This window comes from Onychomys torridus, chromosome 12 (assembly GCF_903995425.1).
Source record: "Onychomys torridus chromosome 12, mOncTor1.1, whole genome shotgun sequence".
Classification (NCBI taxonomy): Eukaryota; Metazoa; Chordata; class Mammalia; order Rodentia; family Cricetidae; genus Onychomys; species Onychomys torridus.
Genome location: NC_050454.1, coordinates 18,910,041 through 18,933,944, shown reverse-complemented (window position 1 = coordinate 18,933,944; position 23,904 = coordinate 18,910,041). Strand labels below are relative to the sequence as shown.

General features: G+C 42.0%; 1 protein-coding gene across 1 annotated transcript in view; it reads right to left on the bottom strand.

Moving 5' to 3' along the window:
* The window catches only part of Igsf11 (immunoglobulin superfamily member 11), a 122,885-nt gene that overhangs the window by 19,729 nt on the left and 79,252 nt on the right, over positions 1-23,904 (bottom strand). The gene's annotated exons all lie outside the window — the stretch shown is intronic.

The window sequence follows — 23,904 nt, the reverse complement described above, 5'->3', positions numbered from 1 at the left end:
CAGCTTGATTCCCAGCACCCATGTGTCACTTACACCCTCTGTTAACTCCAGTTCCAAGGGGTCCAACACCCTCTTCTGCTCTCCACAGACACTGAACATACATATCTTAGGCTTGTTCCTAACTAGTCTTATGACTTAAATTAACCCATTTCTATTAATCTTTATCCTGCCATGTACTACCCATCCTGCTTCTTCTATGTCTTCTGGTTTCTCTTGAGTGCCTAGATTCATCTTCTACTTCCTCTCTCTCTTCCCAAAAGTCCCACCTATACCTCTTGCCTAGCTATTGGCCATTCGGCTTTTTATTACACCAATCACAGCAATATATATTCACACAGTGTATAAATACCCCACAACTGTGGTGTATACCTATACAGGCAGGGGGAGCTCAAGTCTGTGGCCAGCTTGAACTGCAGTGATACCCTCCCTGGAAAGAAAGGAAGTGAGAAGGGAAGGGAAGGGCAGCAAGAGGAGGAGCTGAGCATTATGGCAAAGGTCTTCTGAGTAGGGAGACAAAAGCAGGAGGACTGTGAAATCAGGACAGCCTGGGCAAAGACGGGCCTGGGCTACACAGCAAGACCATACTTCACAAAACAGCAACAAACAAATGAGCCACAGAGTGTCCACCATTACGTTCTTCAGACTACTCCAATGCAGGACGGAAAGCACTTTCCCCTGTTAACCTATGCAAGGCAATGTTTACCATCCATCCTCTGGTGTACTAATTTCATGCTGAACTCACAATTTATACACACACACGCACACACACACACACATACACACACACACACACACACACACGCACGAACGCGCGCGCACACACACGCGCGCATACACACACACACACACATAATCAGTAAAAACAAACTGAAAACAAAAGCTAGAAATGGGGGAAGTTGCTGAAACAGGGAATGCAGAGGGCAGAATGGGCAGGGATGGGCAGGGATGAGGCTGGGGTGGGCAGGGATGGGGCAGGGATGGGCAGGGATGGGGCAGGGATGGGGCAGGGATGGGCAGGGATGGGGCAGGGATGGGCAGGGATGGGGCTAGAATGGACAGGAATGGGGCAGGGATAGGCAGGGATAGGCAGGGATGCAACAGGGTTGGGGCAGGGATGGGCAGGGATGGGGCATGGATAGGGCAGGGAAGAAGAGCCTGTTAGCAAGAGAAAGCCTCTATGGCACTCGCTATTTATTTTTACATTCTCATATCATCTGATTCCTGAATCCCACACTTTGGCAGTGCTTCAGAAGAAACATTCTAGACAGCTCCCAGAGCTTGCAAAGGGGCAGGTGAAGCTGGACGGGTCTGACTAGAAATCTGGCTCTTCTAATCTGCTACAGAACATCAAGCAAGTCACTTAATCTCTGAAACTTGGTGCTTCATCTACACAAAGGGCTTGGGCTCCCACCTACTTGCCACAGGAGTTCAGAGACAGTGGCTCCTGCCATGACTATCCTCGCTGGGGAGGCAATGGAGCACGCTGACCATCCAAGCCTACAGCCAATACTATATAGAAACACTCATTTAATTCTACAAAGAATCAAGAAGGAACTCCCACCTCTGGGGCCCTTCTGACCCTTATTGGGAGCTGTTTGTTCTAATAAAATTTGCCCCCACAAAAAGGGAAAAATAGAAGCCCAGAGAAAAACTAAAAGCCAGTTCGAAGACACATAACCACAAGGTTAGAAAATGTACAGTCTGGACTCAAACCATGCAGTTTACCTAAGGAAAACATACACTAAAATATCTCATCAATGTTTATCAGCACCACATTAAGCAATCACAGCATTAAAAACTATAACAGACTTTTACACAAAACCACTAGATGAAAACCTCCTCAGTTTCCTGCTGTAAACCTACAAATCAGCTCCATCTGCCTCCGCGCCCTCTCTACTGTTAGAAGAGTTTATTCAGAGCCACCCCATCTTCTACCAGGGGAGCTTTGAACCCTCTCCCTTTGGTCCCTTAGTAACCTTGCCACAGACTATAGGATCTCAAGCCTTTTCTCTGCACTGGAACTCAGCATTTCAACATTCTCCAGTTGCTCAATAAATCAAAGCAATCCCACCCTTGCTGAAGGGCAGTAGTGTCCTGTTCTCCCCACACCCACCGCCAGGATCTGCTGCCTCAGATTCTTCCTGTGACTCTTTCTGAAGACCTGTCTACACTGGCTGTCTACTGACCACTCTCTCCCAGAGTCTTTCATCCAACGCAGTTCAACCACTTCTAAAAGCTCCTCCCCAGGCATCCCGGAGACCATGTGGCCACACAGCCTTTGTAATCTCTCTGGCACCCTCAAGGGCGTCTACCAGAGATGAGCAGGCTTGCTGTTGAAATCCACTGTCCCTCAGCTTCAAGGAGGCAGTCTGAACTCCACTCCCTTTCCCTGAGTGTTTCTTGGTCTCTCTGCAGTTTCACTCCTTGGGTACCTGTGTTTGCAGTCCTCAAAGGACTTCCTGATCTCCACACTTACCCTGCAGAACCACATCTACAGTCTTGAACTTGATCCTCATTTACATATCAATGGCTTCCCAAAGTCTTTCTCACATGTTTATCACCTCCTAGACACAGCTACTTGGTATCTCTAAGACATCTCAAGTCAGTGTCCATGACCAAAGACATCCCTTCCATGCCAGGCTCCTTTCTTTTTAAAACTTCTTATGACATGTTTTATTTTGGCATTTTTGTACATATGTCATTAGACTTTGTTCTCATTCATGACCCTCCCTGACTTCCCTCCCCTGTGTGGTGGTTTTAGAGAAACTGGCTCCCAAGGGGAGTGGCACTATTAGAAGGTGTGGCCTCGTTAGAGTAGGTGTGTCAGCGTGGGGGTGGGCTTAAGCTCCTTTGCTCAAGCTACACTCAGTGTGGTAAACAGTTCACTTCCTGTTGCCTGCAGATCAAGATATAGTTTTCAGCTCCTTCTCCAGCACCATGTCGGCTAGCATGCCGCCATGTCCCACCATGAGGATAATGGACTAAACATCTGAAACTGTAAGCCAGCCCTAGTTAAACATTTTCCTTTATAGGAGTTGCCATGGTCATGGCATTTCTTTACAGCAATTGAAACCCTAACTGAGACACCCCACTCTGGTGGGGTTTTCTGCCTTTCCCCATAGACTCCTTTCTCTCTGCTCCATGTTTTCATGACATGTATATTCCATTACTCTCTTCTTCCCCTCCCATAATTTCTTTTGTAGTTTCAGGAATTGCACACTGTACACACACACACACACACACACACACACACACACACACACACACTTCTGAATGGATAGATATAGCCATATTTTTCATTTTAAATTTAAGTTTAAATATGAAATAATGTGCAGGATTTGAGTCTATCTTATTTCATTTAAACATAATGGTTTCTAATTGCATCCATTTTCCTGTCAATGTCAAGATTTCATTTTTCTTTGTGAATAAAATTCCAATGTACCACATTTTTTCCTCCATTTATCTATCAATAGACATCTTGGCTGCTTGCATTTCCTAGCTATTCTGAAAAGTGCAGCTACAGACATGGGTGTGCAAGCAAATCTCTGAGGTATGCTGACGTAAAAATTAGTTGAGTACATACCCAAGAGTGGTACTGCTGGGATATAGGGTAAGTCTGTTTCTGGCACTGGGGGAACCTCCACGCTGATTTCAACAGTGGCTTCATGAGTTCACACTGTCAGCTGCAGTGTACCAGGGCTCCTCTTTTCCCATATCCTTACCAACATTTGTTGTTTGTTTTTCAAAGCAATTTTAATTTGCCTTTCCCTGATGGCCAAGGAACACTTTTTCAAACATTTACCAACCATGTGTATTTATTGTTTTGAAACTGTTACTTCGGTTCATAGCTCACTAATAGACTAATTAATTAACTGATTATTGTTGGGGAGTTTTAAGGGGTGGTCAGGCTTTTTGCTGTCATTTGGTTGACTTTTGTTTGCTTGCTTGGTCTGGGACATATGTCTTTTACTGACCTAATTCACCGGAGTGAAAATAATGCCTACACCAAACCAAATGTGTGTTACTATAACTTCTGCATCACAAAATCCACAGCTTCAAAAACATCTGCTGTGGGATGTTCTGTATGTCAAATGTGTTGTTCTGATTGGTTAATAAATAAAGCACTGATTGGCCAGTAGCCAGGCAGGAAGTATAGGCAGGACAAGCAGAGAAGGGAATTCTGGGAAGTGGGAGGCTAAGGCAGAGACTCTGCCAGCCACCACCATGACAAGCGAGATGTAAGGTACTGGTAAGCCATGAGTCACGGGGCAACTTATAGATTAATAGAAATGGGTTAATTTAAGATAGAAGAACTAGATAACAAGAAGCCTGAGCCATTAGGTCAACAGTTTAAATAATATAAGCATCTGAGTGATTATTTTATAAGTGGGCTGTTGGACTACAGGGCTTTGGCAGGGGCTGGAGAGAAGCTCTCCAGCTACAAACTCCAGCTACAAACATCACATTTGACTCAATCAAAATCCACTGCTTCAGAATCAACCTTCTTTCAAATCACAGAAATGCTTAAATATGGTTAAGACTCAAATGTAGAAATCTGGTTGGTTGAAAAGCTAATTAACTTCCTAACTTGCTCAAACAAAATTACAAAAAGGGGGTTGGGGGTTTAGCTCAGTGGTAGAGCGCTTGCCTAGCAAGCACAAGGCCCTGGGTTTGATCCTCAGCTCAAAAAAAAAAAAAAATTACAAAAAGGTAAACTTGTGAGGATTATTTTTGTTTTCTGGGTTTCATTATTGGGATAATAATGGGGGGATTGTTTCTATTATTTCTTTTCCCCCTCCCCCCCCAAACTGTGTTCTTCACAGATATCACAGTCTACTGAGATCACCAACACTGCCTAGTAGTTGAGAATATTTAGAGTCCTGGGGCTGGAGAGACAGCTTAGCAGTTAAGAGCAAGTACTGCTCCTGCAGAAGATTCAAGTTTAAGTCCCAGCACCCATGTCAGACAGCTCACAATTGCCTGTAACTCCAGCTCCAGGGGACCAGGCATCCTCTTCTGGCCTTCATTCACAGAGACACATCATGCATTTTGTACATATAATTTTTAAAACTAAAAAAGAAATCTTTAAAATAGAGTTCTAAAGTAATAAGAAAGATAGCTGCCCTTAGACACTCTTCTGTTGTCCTTTCTTCCCAATCAGAGATTGGAGATGTTTGGGACGACACCAACAGCAGCAACTGTAGCACTGGTGAGACAGTCCAGCTCTTTACCTCCATGAAAACCAAGTTGCAAGTGATGTGCAGGTAACACAGTTTAAGTCTCCTGATGTGCCATGAAGTGGTGGTGCACGCCTTTAATCCCAGCACTCAGGAGGCAGAGGCAAGCGGATCTCTGTGAGTTTGAGGCCAGCCTGGTCTATAGAGTGAGTTCCAGGGCAGTCTCCAAAGCTGCACAGGGAAACTCTGTCTAGAAAAAACCAACAACAACAAAAAGACTTCTGGTGTTTCCTGCCAGTTCTAGCAGGTCTTCAGTGGGCTACTCCAGGGAGGCCACACAGGTCTCTGTGGGACTAGACCCCACAAGTGAGGCTACCCTGGATTTCAATGTCTCTAAACACACCCCACAAGCCAGATCACTACAGGTGGAAATCATCTTGGTCTTGGCCTTTTAGAATCCTTTCTAGTCTTACTGCCAGCCATTTTGAATCTAGCTGAACCCCAGACAAGTGAGGCAGAGAACAGGCTAGCTGGACACAGAGTAAGATCCCACCCCCTCCCTACTCCTTCACTGTACAGCGATTCAAACTGCACCCTGGTGTTTAGAGTTCACATTTATTGGCATGGTCTAGATCTTCACCTCCTATCTAATGTGGTAAAGAGTTTCCTCCTACTCTTTAGGTTATCTCTTCCCTCTGGTGCTCATTTCTTTTTCTGTTCAAAAGCTTCTTGGTCTCAGGTCATCCTATTTGTCAATTCTTTGGATTATTTCTATACTACTGGATTTGTTTTTTCCACAAAGTCGTCATGTTTTCCTGAAGTTTGTCTCTAGCAGCTGCAAAGTTCCAGGTCTTACATTGGGTCTTTGATCTGTTTTGAATTGTTCTTAGTACAGGGTAAGAGAGAACGGTCTTCCTTCATTCTTCTACATGTGGAAAATCCAACAGCATCTGTTAATATGTGTGAACAGCATCTTTGCTGCCTTGTCTGTGACACATGTCTGACACCTTTGTCAGACATCAGGCAGCTGTAGTTGTGGGGCAGGTAGGGGAGGAAAGGGTTAATGTGGCTTACACTTTCACATTACAGTCCATCACTGAAGGAGGTCAGGACAGGAACTCAAAACAGGGCAGGAATCTGGAGGCAGGAGCTGATGCAGAGGTCACGGAAGGGTGTTGCTTTCTAGCTTGCTCCCCATGGTTTGCTCAGCCTGTGTTGTTATAGAACCCAGGACCATCAGCCCAAGGATGACCCCAACTACAATATGCTGCCCCCCTCCCACAACACTAATAAGAAAATGCTCTGCAGGCTTGCCTCCAGCCCAATCTTAAGGAAGCATTTGCAATTGGGGCCCAGTCCTCTCAGATGACTCTAGCCTGTTCCAAGTTGACATAAGGTTAGACAGCACATTATGTTTGCTCTATACATCAGGAATTTTGAAGTCACCTAAGACATTCTCCATCACTACAAACATCTTACAAACATGATGTAGGACTACATGAGGAGGATACATTAACCTTGAGAAAAAGCACACAGAGGAGTCTTATGAAAATAATATTTAAATTATAATTGTGATAGGAACCACCCCATTCCTATCTTAGAAAGGGCATACACACCCTAAATCAGTGGTTCTCAACCTGTGGGGCACAAACTCTTTGGGGGGGGGTCAAAGGACCCTTTCACAGGGGTAACATATCAGATATCGTGCATATCAGATATTTACATTAAATCTATAACAGTAGCAGAATCACAGTTATGAAGTAGCAATGGAAATAATTTTATGGTTGGGTGGACACTACAACATGAGGAACTGTATTAAAGGGTCATAGCATTAGGAAGGTTGGGGACCACTGCTCTAAACATATCTGGGCAAAGGCAGCTGAGATTAGATGTAAACACACACGAGCTGGTCCCAGGTCATCTGCACAAGGGGCCTGCTGATTGGCTCAGGAGAAGGCAGCTGTGGAGAGCCATGGACTGGAAACCCTTCTGGCAAGAGCGTATATGTTCCTGGAGATGGGCTGATATTTTTGTTGGTCAATTTCTATCTGGAATAATCAAAAGTTGTATAACCTGCTTTCATTTTTCATCATTGGATTAAAAAGAAGTTGCTCTTGTACAGACTCAAAGGATGTGAAGGGAAAAACAAAAAACAACAACAAAAAAAGAAAACAAAAAACAAAAAACAAAAAACATTGCTTTGTAACAATGTCCCAGGACTCTGGCACATTCAGTGAAGCAAATATAAAGTTTAAAAAAAAATCTTATATAGTATAAGGTAGTGAGTGTTTTACATTTTAAATGCTTAATTTTTACCAATCTGTGAAACATCAACCTAAAACCCGATTTTCTTTTAAAGTATATTTCCATGTTTAAAATTCTAGGCAAGGATTTAAACTTTAATGCTAAATATTAGACTAAAAATTCACTTATGACATCCTAAAATTTGCAATATTTACATATAAAATGCATTATTCAAGAGCCGAATTGGTAGCATTTTGCAGAGTTCAACCTTTTCTTAGTGCCTCCCCCTGAAACTAAAGTCACCTCATGAATTCTGAATGGCTCAGCAGTTAAGTAAGAAAGGAGTAAAGTACATAGCCATGTTTCCTCTGAGGAGTTGAGATCAAAAGTTAAAGTTTTCTTTCTTCTTTCTAAAGGCTAAAGACTCATTTGATAAGCTTTAAAGCAAAAGGGAATTTACATTGTGTCAAATCAAGAAGTATGATTCATCCAAAAAGACGACTGAATGATCATCCCTGGCCAACAGAAGAGACCAAGAGTGTGTTCCGGCCGTCTGACCAGGGCCAGATGCAAATGACAAGATGTCTTTTAGCAAAGCCATCTCAGTGGAAGTTCAGAATGCATACTGACCCAAGCAACCCAACAGAGATTTCAAAAATGGAGCACTGTCCCATGTCGGGGGGAGAATGTGCCCCCCAACCCCCAAAGAACACTTCCACCAGAATGCAGTTGACAAAGCAAACTTGTGCTTGTAGCACTTTGGGCAACCTACATTATCTTTTTGTTCTCGTGGTTAGTTAGTAGCAGTCACACTCAAAGGCTGCTCAGTGGCTTATTCACACATGACCCACAAGTGTTGACCAGTATATGCACGGCAGAATATAGACCTATTCCCTCTAACTTGCTGGGTTTCATACTTCTATCAGAGTGAAATAAGTTTTAACACATTAAACTTCTAATCTACGTTTTCTGAAGGAAACTGAGGAAATATTACAATTCTTTAACACTGGGATTTTTAAAAAACAGATGCCTTTCTTCCTATATTTTAATTAAATTTATTTGATGAAATTATTTTTAGACTTACTATGTGATCTTTTAAAAAATCACTATGAAAACTAAAAATATGTTTATATTAGCTGCAATTAAATTTAATTTTGGCCATAAACACCATAGTAAATGGTGATTAATATCTGTTTAACTTTATGAATGCAGATGGTTCTATTATACATTGGTTACCTTCATTAATCAATGTATGGGATTGCTGCCAAATCTCCACTTTATGCCAGTTCACACAACACATTTTATTGTTGGTATAGAGAAGCAGCACCATAGTTTCCTATCCTTATTTCCTTGCTGAAGCATCACTTAACTAAACAGACTATGTCACACGGCATTATATTTTAATGGTATGACAGTCATTTTAGTGCCTTCCCATGGACTTCACCTCTTTAGCCACCAGCCCGTTCCAGGGTGATCAGAACAGCAAGGGACATGGACATAGGCACTAAAGAGTAGATCTAGAGATGAGGCAGACACAGGGGGACTTCAACACCTGCACTGAGAGACAAGGCAAGAGGCACAGTAGCTCTGCAGATACCCGCCCCTCTTTGTCACCTTTCAGAGAATGTGCATGGCACATATATCCTGGGTACCATTTACTCAGCGATGTTTCCTAATCCCTGTCATCCACTTCAGAATCCTCTTCAAATGTCACATTCCTGCCACCCCCTCCTGAGGTCATATCCAGCTGTGGGTTGAGGCATTCTGTCCCACTTAGAAATCCCCTTTCAGTGTGACTACAGTCTCGCAAGATGGATGCAGAGGACTGCTTAAGAGTAATTATAGAAAAGCTAGTCACCGCAGTGCCACAGACCAGCAACATAATTTATATACATATTTGTTTCGCCGATATTACATGACTCACCGAGTTTTTTAATAACCTTGAATTATTTATAACTTAATAAAACAGGCCTAGATTACCAAATTAATCTTGAGGAACTAGTAGCACCGGGCCTCTAACTGGTATGGCAATTCACAAGAGCACAGCCCTCAGACACAGCGAGCCCCATTACTTCCCGTCTCTCCACAGTCCGGCACTGTAACCAGTTATTTTGATGCCTAACGCCTATGGGCATTTGCGAAGCACTTTGTAAGGCTTACATAAGGTGTGTGGTCATAATTAACTATAGAATAGCAAGGCAGGAAGGCAGAGCCCAGCTTTGCAGAGTTGGAAGGAGGATGTTAACTATTCTATACTGAAATTCCCTTCAGAGAAAGCAGAAAGTGATTCCTTACACGTTAGTCACCAGTGTTTAGAAGCAGGCTCCTGCTCACTCACATCCTAGATAAAACTGTAATTGTACCAGGAATCAGAACTTGACCAAGAAAAAGAGAGAGAGAGAGAGAGAGAGAGAGAGAGAGAGAGAGAGAGAGAGAGTCATCTCCAGGCTATACGCTATTATGAGATGGGTCTTATGTAAAGATACACCAAATATAGGCTAGGGGTGTAGGTCAGTGATAGACTGCTTATCTGGCATAGTCAAGGTCTAACGCAATCTCCAACACCAGAGAGAAAAAGACATATCAAGTATAATTATGTCTGGCAAACCCAACATCACCTTCCCTGCTGGCAGGAACCTGGGAAAATCCACAGTATGTGAAGAGAAGAGCTAGATCACTAAAATGAGGGTAGGAAGGGATATTACATGAGAAAAGGGCAACCCATCAAGACTTAATGGGCCTCTGTTTATTACAGGCACACAGCTCTCTTCATTCCTAAAGAGTGCGTCAGAGTACAGGAAGCAAAACCTCATGGAAATGAAACATAAAAAGGAAATAAATACTGTTAGAGATTGCCAGGCTTTTCTAACATCAATTCATAGAACAGACAAATATCAGTACAAACATGGAAGACCTGAATAGAGACAAATTTAGGGCAGAAGTGTGTTAGAATATACAGCCAGCAACATGACCAAAGAAACAAGTTAAAGACTAATTTTCCAGGAAAGCAGTCAATGCCATCACTGAGAAACTGGCTTGATACGGAAACACTGCAGTGGCCCCTGTAAGCAGAGGCCAAGTGGCTTGATCCTCCCACACTCCTGCAACTAACAACAATCTCAGTTATCTCACCAGGGACAGGAGCATGCTGCAAAGCCACACTGCTCTGTGGCCATCTCTGCTGTCTGCAGAGGCCACACAGCACACTCCTTCCGGTGGATTATGTCTCTATGACATCTCACCTATGGGATTCTGAATGGAAGACCTACATCTCTGCATGTGAGCTGAGAAATTGGAGACACCATCTCTAGCATCTACTCCGAATACAGACTTAAGAGAATATTCAAATATGATGGGCAACCATGCATATTAAAGCCAGCCATAAACGTAAAGCTTGTCTCTCTTTCCTTTTCCTCTTCCTCCCTGTTCTTGCCCAGCCCTCTTTTCCATCATGCACTGCATGGCCTTGCAGAGTGGAAAGCTGAACCTGCCCTCTTATCCTATGTGAGCCCTATGCCCTCTGAGGAGGTGGAAGTAGCTACCACTGAGCTGGAGAAAAGTGCCCAGAGGCAGGGGAATGGAAGTTGTCCAAAAGTTCCCCGACAAGAGGAGACTTGTGTTCTACTTTGTACATAAGAAAACAAGAAGTGAAGGGACCAGAAAAAGATGGCTACCCTGGGGAACGGATTTCATGGTCACAGGATTCCCCAAGCACAGAAATTACAGAGCAGACTTCAAAGACCCTGGAGGGAAACACCAGTAGTTATTCCACAGGAAATTAAGAGAGTACTTCAGCCGGGCGGTGGTGGCACTCGCCTTTGATCCCAGCACTTGGGAGGCAGATGCAGGCGGATCTGTGAGTTCCATGCCAGCCTGGTCTACAGAGCAAGTTCTAGGACAGCCAGGACTGCTATGCAGAGAAACCTTGTCTCAAAAAATGAAAAACAAACACAAGAAAGAAGCTTACTTTGGAGTCCAGCATATAACAGGCCTTGCAGCATACAAAAGGAGCCTCAATAAGTGATATTAAATTCTATACCAAAACAGCGAGTTTCAGATTTTAAGTTAAAACAACTTAAAAAAAAAAAAAAACATTTCTTGCTAACCACTGTCAGCCTAGGAATGATGAATTATAATCATTTTAAAGTAAGTATTAACGCATCAATGAAAGGTTTATATCTCCATGTCTTCAAATCTCAGAAACTCCAGTTAATCTCCAGGGCGGGGGTGGTTAAGAAAATAGAACCTAAGGGCTATGTTTCTGGTGTTTGGGGCCGTCCCTTCATTCTAATGATAACTCTCCAGTCAAATGTGAACCAGGAAGAAACTTGCCTTCTGGAGGGGGGATTGGCGGGGGTGGGGGGGGGGAGTTGAAATTCTTGCCGCTTAATTTTCTAGGAACTTTTGAAAAATACAGTCTTTCAAACTAGGCTAAGAAGAACATACCTTCTCTTTCTTGGGTTAGGTTTCCTTACAATTTATATTTTGGACACTGGCATACTGTACTTGATGGTCCCTATTCATCAGATTACTGGACTGAAGGTTTATTTCTATTGGGAAACGCTATCTAGGGTTTCCAGGCGGCAAAAGGCCAGAGCAGTGGCCTTTGCTGCTAACACAAGCCTTCTCTCCTCCTCATCACTCAGTGGGGCATCCTCACTTGGCGGCAGTGAGCAAGTACCCTTGTTTAATGGGGCATTCAGACAACAGAAGTGGTTTAAACCACAAGTGGAGTTGTTAGGAACAAATAAAGCCATCTGAGACCATCAGAAAGATGCGATGTTCTGAGACCGGCCGGCTTTTTCTAAGCACGGCTCCACGGTGCCTCTTCCAAACAGAACTCTAGTTTTCATTCTCTTCCTTGATCTCCTTGATGTGTTTGTGTCAGTTCCAGCTTAACTTGTAAGTAGTTAACACATTCTCTAGGGGATACACATAGACGTGAGGACTTGAGAGACTAGCACTTGGGATGGGGACATCTTTCTAGGAATGCTGACCGAGAAAGAGATATGATAGAGATGGAACCAAGTCCTGATAATGAATCCAAAAAACTCGAAGCCGCACGGGCCCCAGGAATGGCAGGGAGACTTGGCAGCCTCCCAGGCCAGGCAGACCCTGCTTACTTTGGCTTTTGCCTATCTGTTCAGTAGATTTACTCAGGTTCGGCAGCACAGCTCTCTCTCCCACCTTGCTCTCTAGATAGTCTATATTCTTGGCTCAAATCACCTCACAGACCTTCCAATTCTGCCCATCCTTCGGATTTTAAAACCCCAGTGACCTCCGCAACAGGCTACACTACCCTATGTAGTCTTAAGATTATCATGACGATTCAAATTCTCTTAGCGTAGAACTTTTTCACTTAGATTCTATATTGAAACTTTCTGTCCAGGCCCCAGCACACAAAGACAAGAGTACAGTGAATACCCAGTGAGCAGGCCATCAGGAATGTAGGTGCTAAAGAGTGTTGCAAGCACTTTATATAAATCTCGGAACAAGGCTAGGAGGTCATGGACGTGTGGCTGTTGGTCACATTTTACACATAAGGACACAGAGGCCCAGAGATGGCCCTGGGCCTAGTTCAATGCTTAATATAACTGCAGGATCTTTCCTAACCGGAAGCCACATGGTCCCCAGGAATGGCAGAGAGACTTGGCATGACAGTGTGGCAGTGGGCTAACTGTGTACTCCTAACATGTTACCTAAATTCTGTAAACCTTAGGAGTTAGTATTTTTAACAGATAAGAATATCTACTTCACATGATCACTTTGGAAAGTATACCTTCAATTTTCCTGGCACAAAGAGATCTTTAATAACCAGTAACTGACTCTGATCTCATAAAAGTGACTTTAAGTTATAACCACGGATAATCAGAAAAATGACTGATTCTGGTGTACCTTCTAAAGGCCCCACTGGCAGAAGATCCCTCAAAAAAAGTATGGCCATAGTCTTATTTTGATGAAAATCTTTAGTTATGTTTAACTTTGATTACTAAAAGGAATACAAAACTGTGCTTAATTATGTGTCAAGGAAAAGTGCACTTTAGTATATGACTGTATTTCTATGCCCTCTACCCACTTGAAAAAAGAGGTCAAAAGGCAAAATACTTCCCAGGATGGAGCAGTAGTAAAATTCAAAACTGAAATGCACACAAAAAAAGAGAAACGAAGTGTTAGAAAGAAAAAAAAAAAATGAGCCGGAAATAAATCGACGACTCTCTGTGAAATCAAGGGAGCAGAGAAAGCGAGGGAGAAGCAGGTGGGGGCACTGTTGTCCAAGCATCTGATGCACCGATTAGTGCTATTTCTAAGCAGATTAACCAAATCCCAACTGTTCTACATCAGGTCCTGTCTCTAAGCTTTTCCTCTCTCATACCCATGCAAAAAAATAAATAAATAAAATATAAATACACAAATAAAACAGAAGGAACAAAACACCCACATAAAATATAAATGGCCCCGATGGAGAGTTCATGCTTGTACCCTTCCAGCCCATGGCAGCACTACAGAAGTGATGAGAGTGATCAGGCTTTAGAGAGGTACAATGAAGAAGACAGGTTCCTCTACGTGACTTTTAAAATGCAGCATCAGGCATCTCCCCTCCACAGGCAGCCAGCCCAGCAGGGCTGAAGGCCAATCCGCCTGTGAGGGCAGAGGGCATGGAGATGGAGCCGAGTGCAGTGAGGGGTTGTTATTTCTGTCTCGGTTGCAGAGAATTTATAACCCCATTATGACCTCCCTTCCCCATAGCAACTATAGAGCCAACCACAGAGGCAAGAAATGGGCAGAAAGATTTTTAAAAATGTGTATGTTGCATGCATTTGCATAATAAATATGCAAGAGATTTAGATTTTTGTATTTCCTGCTAACTTGTTTTTTTAATGTTTCTTTTCTATGTCTTTTGTTTGCATTTAAGTTTTGAATATACTCAATTCCTTTCAGGTCCAGGGAGGGAGAGGACTAATACCTAAGCTTGTAAAGACCCTTACAAAAACTGAAGTTAACCAATGGTTCAGAAGAAATCACACAGTTCCAATGAAACTCCCCTATACTGCAAAGGCAGACAAACCACTGAAACCTGAGTTAATTAAGCTAGCACAGTGGAGTCAACCCTCCCCAGGGGTCTGCAGACTCTGTGATCCCAGGCACTGGGGTCTGTGGGCTCGCATTCCAGTTATCCAGCCCTGCCAACACTGTGTCAGCTACACAGGGCATTCCAGACTGCTGCAGAGAGCTGGTGTGAAGATATTTCCTTTGGCATGGAAAAAAAAAAAAAAAAAGGAACTGGAGACAGCAGGCTGGACAGACAGAACTTTCTACTTAGCTGTCATATAGTTTTCTCAGAAATTTAGTAGCAATATAGGTGATGATTTAAGAGAATTATCCAATAATTGTGAGGTATCCAATTCATGATGAAAAGGCACGGTGCATTAAAATGATATGAGGAAAATAGTAGAATGCTAGCGGATCCAATGTACCATGATGACTTAGTATGCTTCTGCCATGCAATTTGAATGCCTTCTCTCTTTTTTCTCCCCTCCACAGACATTTGCTAGTTGGATGGGACATAGTGGCCGTGTCAGACATCACTGCACCTTTCCTCAGCATGTGCATATCATCAGACACTCTGGACCCACTAGGGACAGTGCCACAGCACTCCAGTGCAATCCCTCCCCAGCTCCAGGGCTCTTCAGAATTGTCTCAAGTTTAAGGAATTTAGCCAGAAAGAGACTACTGGGTGCAAAATATCTTGCAGCCATGAAGCATCCAACAAAAGTATACATGTGCAGCCTGAGAGTGTAGAAAGTAATCAGTTACTCAGGTTAGATACCAACAGGACAGGAGCACTCACACAGTTTTGTAGTAGTTTTGTAGTAGTTTTGGGGACCATAGAAACGACTCAGTGGTTAAGAGTGCTTGCTGCACATTTATGAGGACCAGAGTTCAGATCCCAGTACCATACAACAAGTAGAGAACCCCAAACACTCATAACACCAGCTCCAAGAGTACCAGTGCCCCTTCTGGCCCCTGCACACACACAGGCACAAACGCCCAAACAAACCTGTATAATTCACTTATAAGGTCTCATACACATACACAGAAATGAAAATTAATTAAAATAAAATTTTAAAGTAGCTCTCAAAGGGAGGCTGTGGCAATATACTGTGTACCCTAATAAACTTGCCTGAGGATCAGAGGACAGAGCCAGCCACTAGATTAGACATAGAGGCCAGGCAGTCGCGGCACACACCTTTAATCCCAGCACTTGGGAGGCAGAGTTAGGCGAATCTCTGTGTGTTCAAGAATACAGCCAGCAAGGAGACATACGCCTTTAATCTGAATACCAACCATAGAAGACCCGGAGGTCTATATAGACAGGCAGTGATGAGGAGGTCATGTGGTTGGGTTTACAACCAATGAGAAGGCAGAACAGAAAGTCTATAAAAGGACAGACACACAGGAAGTAGGCCACTTGCTAAGGGAAAGGACAGCAGCGGCAGTGAAGAATAAGAAAGGGTTTTTAGCTCTTAGCTGTTGCTGACCTCTTGGGCTTTTAACTGGGCATTTGGCTCTGTGTTTCTTATTTAATAAGACTGTTCATCTACACAGGACATTCTTTCCTTCCCCATTTCATGACCACCTCCACCTCACCTTGGAAGGCAGTCTCCAATGAGGACCACAGAGCTGATCAATAAACTGGGAAATGACAGGGCAATGATCTTATGGTATTTAATAGCATTCTATACAATGAGTTATATGTGTGTGATAAAATGTATATGCACATATAAAAATTATATGCATGGTGTGTGTACTTTGTGTATGAATGTGTATATGATATATATATATATATATATATATATATATATATATATAAATACTAACAATGAAAACACTTGAAGAGCATTAGCTGAGTCTGATAAGTCACTCATTTTAAAATTCAGCAGTTGTTTCTTTAAAAATAGTTACTTCCAATGTTTTAATTAGGATTTGATAAAAATAGCCTTCTCTAGATAGGCACACGTCAATATCTAGTGGCAAGAACCATTAAGCAAACTGTGTATCTGGCCTGCATCTGTAATGGAGAGGGGAATGTGCTTGAGGGGGGAAAAATAAACAGAATAAGCCACCAACTGGGGCATCATCCACCAGTGTTAGCAGAAATTAAAAGTGGTATTAATCACCAATGTATGGTAAGGGGTTGTTTTCAGTGAGCTGGTTTCAAATAAAATAAGTTAGTAGATAAAAGCGGATCCAATACTACCCCACTTTCCAACCTCACGGACTGAAATGCTTATAAAGAACATGACATCTATTGACTATACAAATCTTACCTTAACCCAAGTTTTCATTGCCAAGACAAATCCACTTCAGGGTACCCTGGGAATAGTGTTTCCGCCTCTGGTGAGACGCTATTCACAAAGGGATCAATTACCCAACTCTTCAGAACGGAAGACGGCAGCCAGATGGCAGGTGAGTTTGGAAAGTTTCTTTGAAAGTACTTGTTTTGGATGGTTTTAGGTATCACCCTTGAGTTTCCTCACAGGACAAATTATATATTCTTTCAATTTTCATGTAAAAATAAACATTTAAGGTAAACCCTATGTGTTAGGTATCATTTTAATATACATATATTACATTTTCAAGTCTCAGAATTTAAAATACATCCTAATATCATTCACTCTGATCATTTGAAAATTAAAACCTTGAACCCACACGGGAAAAGTCATTTGTGTAAAATGCCAGTGCTGTGACCTCATTTTCCACAGAGTGTTGTCTCTGTGCCTACTGGGTAGAAGTCAGAGACTCAGACACACGGGAGCAACACACAGGAACTTCTCAATAGGAGCGCTGAAATCCCTGCTTCTCTCTGCGTCCCACTGTGATTTAAGCTACCACTCACCTGGTCGTTCACCCAGTGGTAGATAAGAGTAAAGAAACCGACTCAGAAATCAACCCATCTAATGGTTTCTGGACAGTACAGTTGTTCAAAACGTGGGTATGAAGCAGGGTTGAAACTGTATGGGAGAAATTGCAAACTGGGGAATTTTACGAATACCTAGTTTTCTGTTTCCTGCTCTCTCCACTTTCTAACTTACTTGGCCACAGTCCCTGGGAAGACTCAACAAATATCCCCTCGTCAGAAAACCAAATGTTAGTGTGTCTCTGCATGAACTCAAATAAGTGCTTCAGTGGCACACCCCTCCCCCACCCCAACTCTCATATAAAGTATCTAAGAGTATCTGACTTCATCTATTGCTAGAGTGGCTGGTATCTGGTGATCTAGTTACAGGATACAAAAGTCTCATATATAGTTTTTAATTAGTAAAATGTTACATAGTTGAATTAAATAAGTAAAAATGCATGAAATATGCAAATGTACTACACCCACAGACAATTACTGCTGATAGCATTAAGTATAAGTTGTGTAGGAAACGTAACAGTAACTTCATAATTATTTAAGAAATGGAAGCCGGGCGGTGGTGGCACACACCTTTAATCCCAGTACTTGAGAGACAGAGGCAAGCAGATCTCTGTGAGTTTGAGGCCAGCCTGGGCTACAGAGTGAGTTCCAGGAAAGATGCAAAGCTACACAGAGAAACCCTGTCTTGATAAAATAAAAAAGGAAATAAAAATATGATCGTAATAAAATATTAATTATTCTAGATTATATAAATGAAGCTAAGTCTACGGTATTATTAAAGCCCATAATTAAGACTGACATTAGGAACTGCCACTAAATAATAGTGAAAAGTATATGATAATGTCTGTCACCAGCCATAAAAGACTGGATTATTTCAGTCTAACCCTGCCACTGCAAATGGCTATAAAACTGAGCAAAATACAAAAGCAACTGCGGACAGAAAAGGCTGGGTAGTGTCACACAGAGAACAGAAGCTGTGCACCAGCCTTCAGCCTTGAGGTATGCTTCACTCCCAGCGTGCAAGGAGGAGATCGGAACAGAGAACAACTGGCTACAGAGGAAAACGAGCAGGGGTTCGGTTTCAGGGCGACTGAGATGCACAGACATTATGGAGTGTGCTAGAAAGTACTCAAGTAGGAAGTGTGAAAAGGAATTTCAGAAATCTACGTGAAACTCCCCTTAGGTCTGATTGGGGTCCACTGCGCAAAGGGCAAGACTTCCTACAAGTCAATACAGATGCGCTAGGAGGGAGCTGTGAGCTGAATAGGTCTGCTCATTGGTAGTGCTGGGAGGAACAGAGCTGGTAGAGTGGAGGGCCTCACTGAAAATCTTAAAAGGTTAATTAAGCCCCAGTCTGAGTAATAGTCCTCTAGCCCTACAGTAAAGGCAGCCCTGAGCACCACCATACTATAACCTCAAACCACCAGATTTCAAATCCTGACATAAACTAAACCTACCAAGTTTCAAATCAATCAGGTTTATATTCCAGCTAATTACCGTTCTGCTGGAATACAACACAGCACTCTGACATTTTAAATCTGGACTCCCAGGAACAGTATCAACAGTGTCTGCATTTAATAAAAACCACTGGATATAAAAGGACAAGCAAATACAACCCAAAGTGAGAGTGGGGGAAATCAGTAAACGCCAGCGCACAGACAGCAAGTGTTAGAGCTCACAGACAGGCACTCCACAACAGCGGTCTTTAATATGCTAAGGACTCAACGGAAGAAGCTGGGCTTAACAGACAGTGGTTCCCCACAGGAAAGGAATAAGCTAGAAAATCAAGAAATAAAAAGCATAAAACCGGTAATAAAAATTCCCTGCATAGGCTTATGGGAAGGTATGACATTGCAGAAGCAAAAAATAAAGCCAGTGAACTTGAAGATGGAACAGAAGTCATCCAAACTGGTGCACAAAAGGAGGAGTTAGGGAGGGAAGGAGGGAGGAAGAAAAGGAGCACTTTATATGTATGTGAATGTGTCTGTGTTATATATACATATATGTGTATATATGTAACACGAATCTTAAAAGGTCTTATTGATAAAAACAAACCCGGAGCCAGGTATTGGGGTGAATGCTGAAAGATCAGAGAGAGAGAACAGGCCACAGATAACCTCACCTCAACAACTTCCTCAGCTGATCCTGTTTCCTCAGACTGGAAGCCTCTGAGCCCTCATCCAAATGGATCTCAGCTGAACTGCTGCTAAAAGCCTAAAAGCTTAACCAGGCTCTAGCTCCTGGCCCTCACACCTTAAATACTTTCTGCTTTCTGCCATCACGTCCTGGGATTAAAGGTATGTGTCACCATGCCTGGCTGTTTCCAGTGTGGCTTTGAACTCACAGAGATCCAGAAGGATCTCTGCCTCCAGAATGCTAGGTGTATGTGCCACCTGTATTGGGGGACACAATATCATATATATATTGTCAAAAATCAATCCCCCAAACCAAGCCTGTGGTAACATGCTGCCGCTCGAAGGGCTATTAGCCATTTATTGACAGTATCTGGATACAATGGCTTTCTGCTTTCCAGTAATTTTCAGTGATTTACAAAAGTAACAAAGTTCTGCATCCATGCATTAGGGGATGACTCCTGGCCTTTGTGAGGATTAGGAAATCCTGGACAGACAGGAGGTCAGATGAAGATGACATCACCAGGGTGGTGCCATACCTTACTTATGCTTCTGAAGGAAGTCAGGTGTGGTTAAGACCCTGCCCCAGAGATTTGTGTATGGTTGACCAGCAAGGTTGGTGAAGCCGCCTTGGGCAGGTGGATAAATGTATGTTATATTTCTTTAAAGGTAAAAGACTGCAGCCAGCAGACTGATGAAACTGGCATGGAATAAATCATACTGGCTCAATCTCCAATGGCAAATGCCATCCAGTTGAGGGTACCTTGCCTTAGAGTTTTCTCAGAAGCCTAAAAGCCCAATGGGTGGTGTTCATACCACCAACAAGAAATCCTGCACATAAACATACAGACACAAAAATTGTCTGTACGTTTACATGGAGCCAGGAATTTCATTAATACTGAAAATACGGGCCTTAAATAGTTGGATCAACACATTAAGATCATGATCATCAAGCTAGGTGTGATGAGAAACACCTGTAATCCTAGCCCTTGGGAAGGAGGAGAATCAGGAGTTCAAGGTCATCCTCAGCTACATATGTGCTACAAGTGTAAAGCCAGCCTGGGTGACAGGGGATGCTGTCCCAGCAAACCAAAAGGAAAACAGCAATTATAGTAATATTATGGTAGCTGTGAAATGTAGTCAGTCTGTTGAACTTTGAGACTAAGTAAGACAGAGCTGTTACACAGTGCTATCATCTCCTCTCTACATAGGCCTTACTAGGGTGTCAATTCCTGATGACTCTATCTGGGGCAGCAGGAACTGCTGTAAGCAGGAGGGCACGCAGGTCAACCGTAGATGCAAATATCTAATCTGATGTTAATTTACCACTCACGGGTCAGAGCTCCGGTGCTGCCTGTGGACTGTGGGGTATTCCAGACTGATGATTACTATAACTGTCTAGGAGATTTAACCAAAGGAATAATTCCAGTGGTTTAGGGAGGCATATTTATTTGAGCCCTATTTTATAAGAGGTTAATTTCCTTTACATTTACTTTATTCCTTATTAAAATTTAGTTGGATTTCCGTGGATTGGATTGCCTGTTAAATTTTTATGTGGATCTGTAATTTGGAACTCAGCATCAATTACGCTATGATGATACACTCCAACACAAATCGAAGCTAATTCAGGGTCTATATTATAGGTGCACAAAAGTTAATAAGAGCCTTTTATCATTTCGTTATACAAACTCTCTTAGTAAATCTGAATTTCCAATAGAGCATTTGGTATATGTTGCAAATCCCTTAAATATCTGAGATGCAGCTAAAGTAATACTTAAAGAGAATTTAACAGCTCTAAATACTTGTATCAGAAAGTTCCACCATGAAGCAATTACAATTTTAATGGTCATTATAATCAGGAGACATAATTAAAGGATAAATGTTTTTTTTTAAAACTGATTTATTATCAAGAAAGACTATTAACACAAATCTATTACAGACTAACTACAATTTCATTTTTAATGAAAGCATCTAAAATATAACAGATGTAACTAAAGGCACACATATTTCATACAGATGTCTCAACAATATTTTATGAAAAGAACACATAGACAATCAACACATAGAATAATCCCATGAGCCTCCTGAAACCTCTCCTGGTCACTGCCCTCTCCTGATACAGGTAGCTGCTATTCCGACTTTTACAGTCATACCTTTTAATTTAAACTAAATAGGATTGAACTACATAGTTGTCAGTGTATTGGTTGCATCCAATCCAAGTTTTTGTTGGCAAGGCTTCCCCAACTACTGACTAAAGCTGAAGTTCGCCTTATTTCTATTGCTGTGGACTATTCTGTTATGTATTCAGCCACCTTGTTGTTGACAAGCAGTTGGGTTAGAAAGAGCAACAGTTACCTTAAAAAATAAAAAAAAAAAAAATAAAGAAAAGGTTTAACAGTGTTTGTGTCTGTATGTTTATGTGTTGGATTTCTTGTTGGTGGTATGAACTGTAACACCACCCAATGGGCTTTTAGGCTTCTGAGAAAATTCTAAGGCAAGGTACACTCTTTCTCTAAAATATGTATATAGTTTGGAAACATATCCAAATCCTATCAACCATCAAGTCCTTTGAAGAGACTAGTGAGTGTATATGTATGTGTGTTTACATATGTGTAAAAACAAAAGAATAAATGCTTTACTAGTGGCAAAATGTAAGGTATGTTGCCAAACAGATCTCTTTTTATACATTTTTCAAAAAATTCTTTGAGAATTTCATACAATGTACTTTGATCATATTCACCCCATACTCTTCTCCCCACCTCCTCTAGACCTGCCTACCTCCCCACCACCCAAATCCATGTCTTCTTTGATGTCGTTTTAAATAACCTATTATGTCCAATTTGTACTACCCATATACTCCTGTGTATGGGGACATTCACTGGTGTGTTGTCAATCTAAGGTGCCATACCCTTAATGACAATCTTTCCCATCCTCTCTATCATTGTTCAAAGCTCCCCAGTTAGGGGTTAGGGCTCATGAGCCCCTTTCCCTCAATGCTAAAGGTTGACCAGCTTGATCTTGTATAGGTCTTGTTTAGGCCACCACGGCCGCTATGAGGTGATGAATTCAGTGGTCCTGTCATGTCCAAAAAGACACTGCTTAGTACCAGTCCTTTTCACCAACTGGCTCTTCCAATCCCTCTGTCTCTCAGTAATGGTCCCTGAGCCTTGGAGGGCTGGGTGAAACAGATGGCCCATTCGGGGTAAGTATTGCCCTAACACTTGCTCTATTCACTTTGGAGATGGTCTCTTTCTCTCAACACAGAATTTTGGACAAGGCAGGTGTCCTTTGAACTAAAAATAAGGTATTGGCAATTGTAACTTTTCCCTCACAATTACAAAGCCAATGATCAAGAATAGTATGTTAAATGAAATAAGCAAAGCAAGGAAATGCTATACTATATGAGCCTACTCATGGGGAAACTAAGGGTGAGATAGTAGTTGTAGAGAAGTACTAAATAGCTGAGTCAAGAAGAAGGCTAAGAAAATGCTGGTCAAAGGAAACATGGACACAGTGAAGAAGCAGAAAGAGATGTATTGTACAACATAGTAATTATAATCAGTGGTGATGCCGTATTCTTGAAAAAAAAATGTAGAGTAGATACCAAAGGATTTTTTTACCACAAGATGATAACTATACAATGCATTTGTTAGTTGATAAAGAACATTTAAAAAAAAAAAAAAAAGCAAAGATGCCCTGGAAAACCCTTTAAAATCATTCATAGGAAAGAGGCTAACTTCTGGTCCCCACTCGGGTAAGGTCACAGCAGGCTCCAGAGCCAATAGAAAATGTCAACCAGAACTTTCTGCTAAATGACCACAAGGAAAACAACAGATTTTCCAGCACCTTATTACAAGAACACACACAAACAACAACCAAAAAAAAAAAACAAAACCAAAAATACAAAAACAAAACAAACACAAAAACCCTTCACTGGAACTACTTTAGCCACACAGGGAAAGTATTGCACTTGGAGTTGGCCAGAAGCTTCAAAAGCTAAGATGGCAATCGGGCAATTTACATAGACACAAAACTGCACACAGACACCATTCAACAGCAAGAAAGAGTCTCCTGAAATCTAAACAGACTGTAGCTATTTAAAAATCTACAAGGCTTTTCCAGTGCCGTATTTGTAGCTGAGATGTTGGCAATGAACTGTTGGCCTGGGATTTCTTTTGTTCTTTTCTTGAAGACTCTAAGCAGTTTTTCATATGTTATTTTCAATACTTTCATGAGTTAAATGGACATTGGTACTATTTTTTTTCATTTTGTACACTCAGAAAATAATACATTGTGATTAAATAGCTTACATAAAATAATTCAAGAAATTTGTCAAAGCCAAGACTATTATCCAAGCCTCATGCTGTTCATTCTCTATCCAAGGTAACACAACCCCAAGAGGAAGGATTAAGCAGAAAGCAGTCTGAGATAG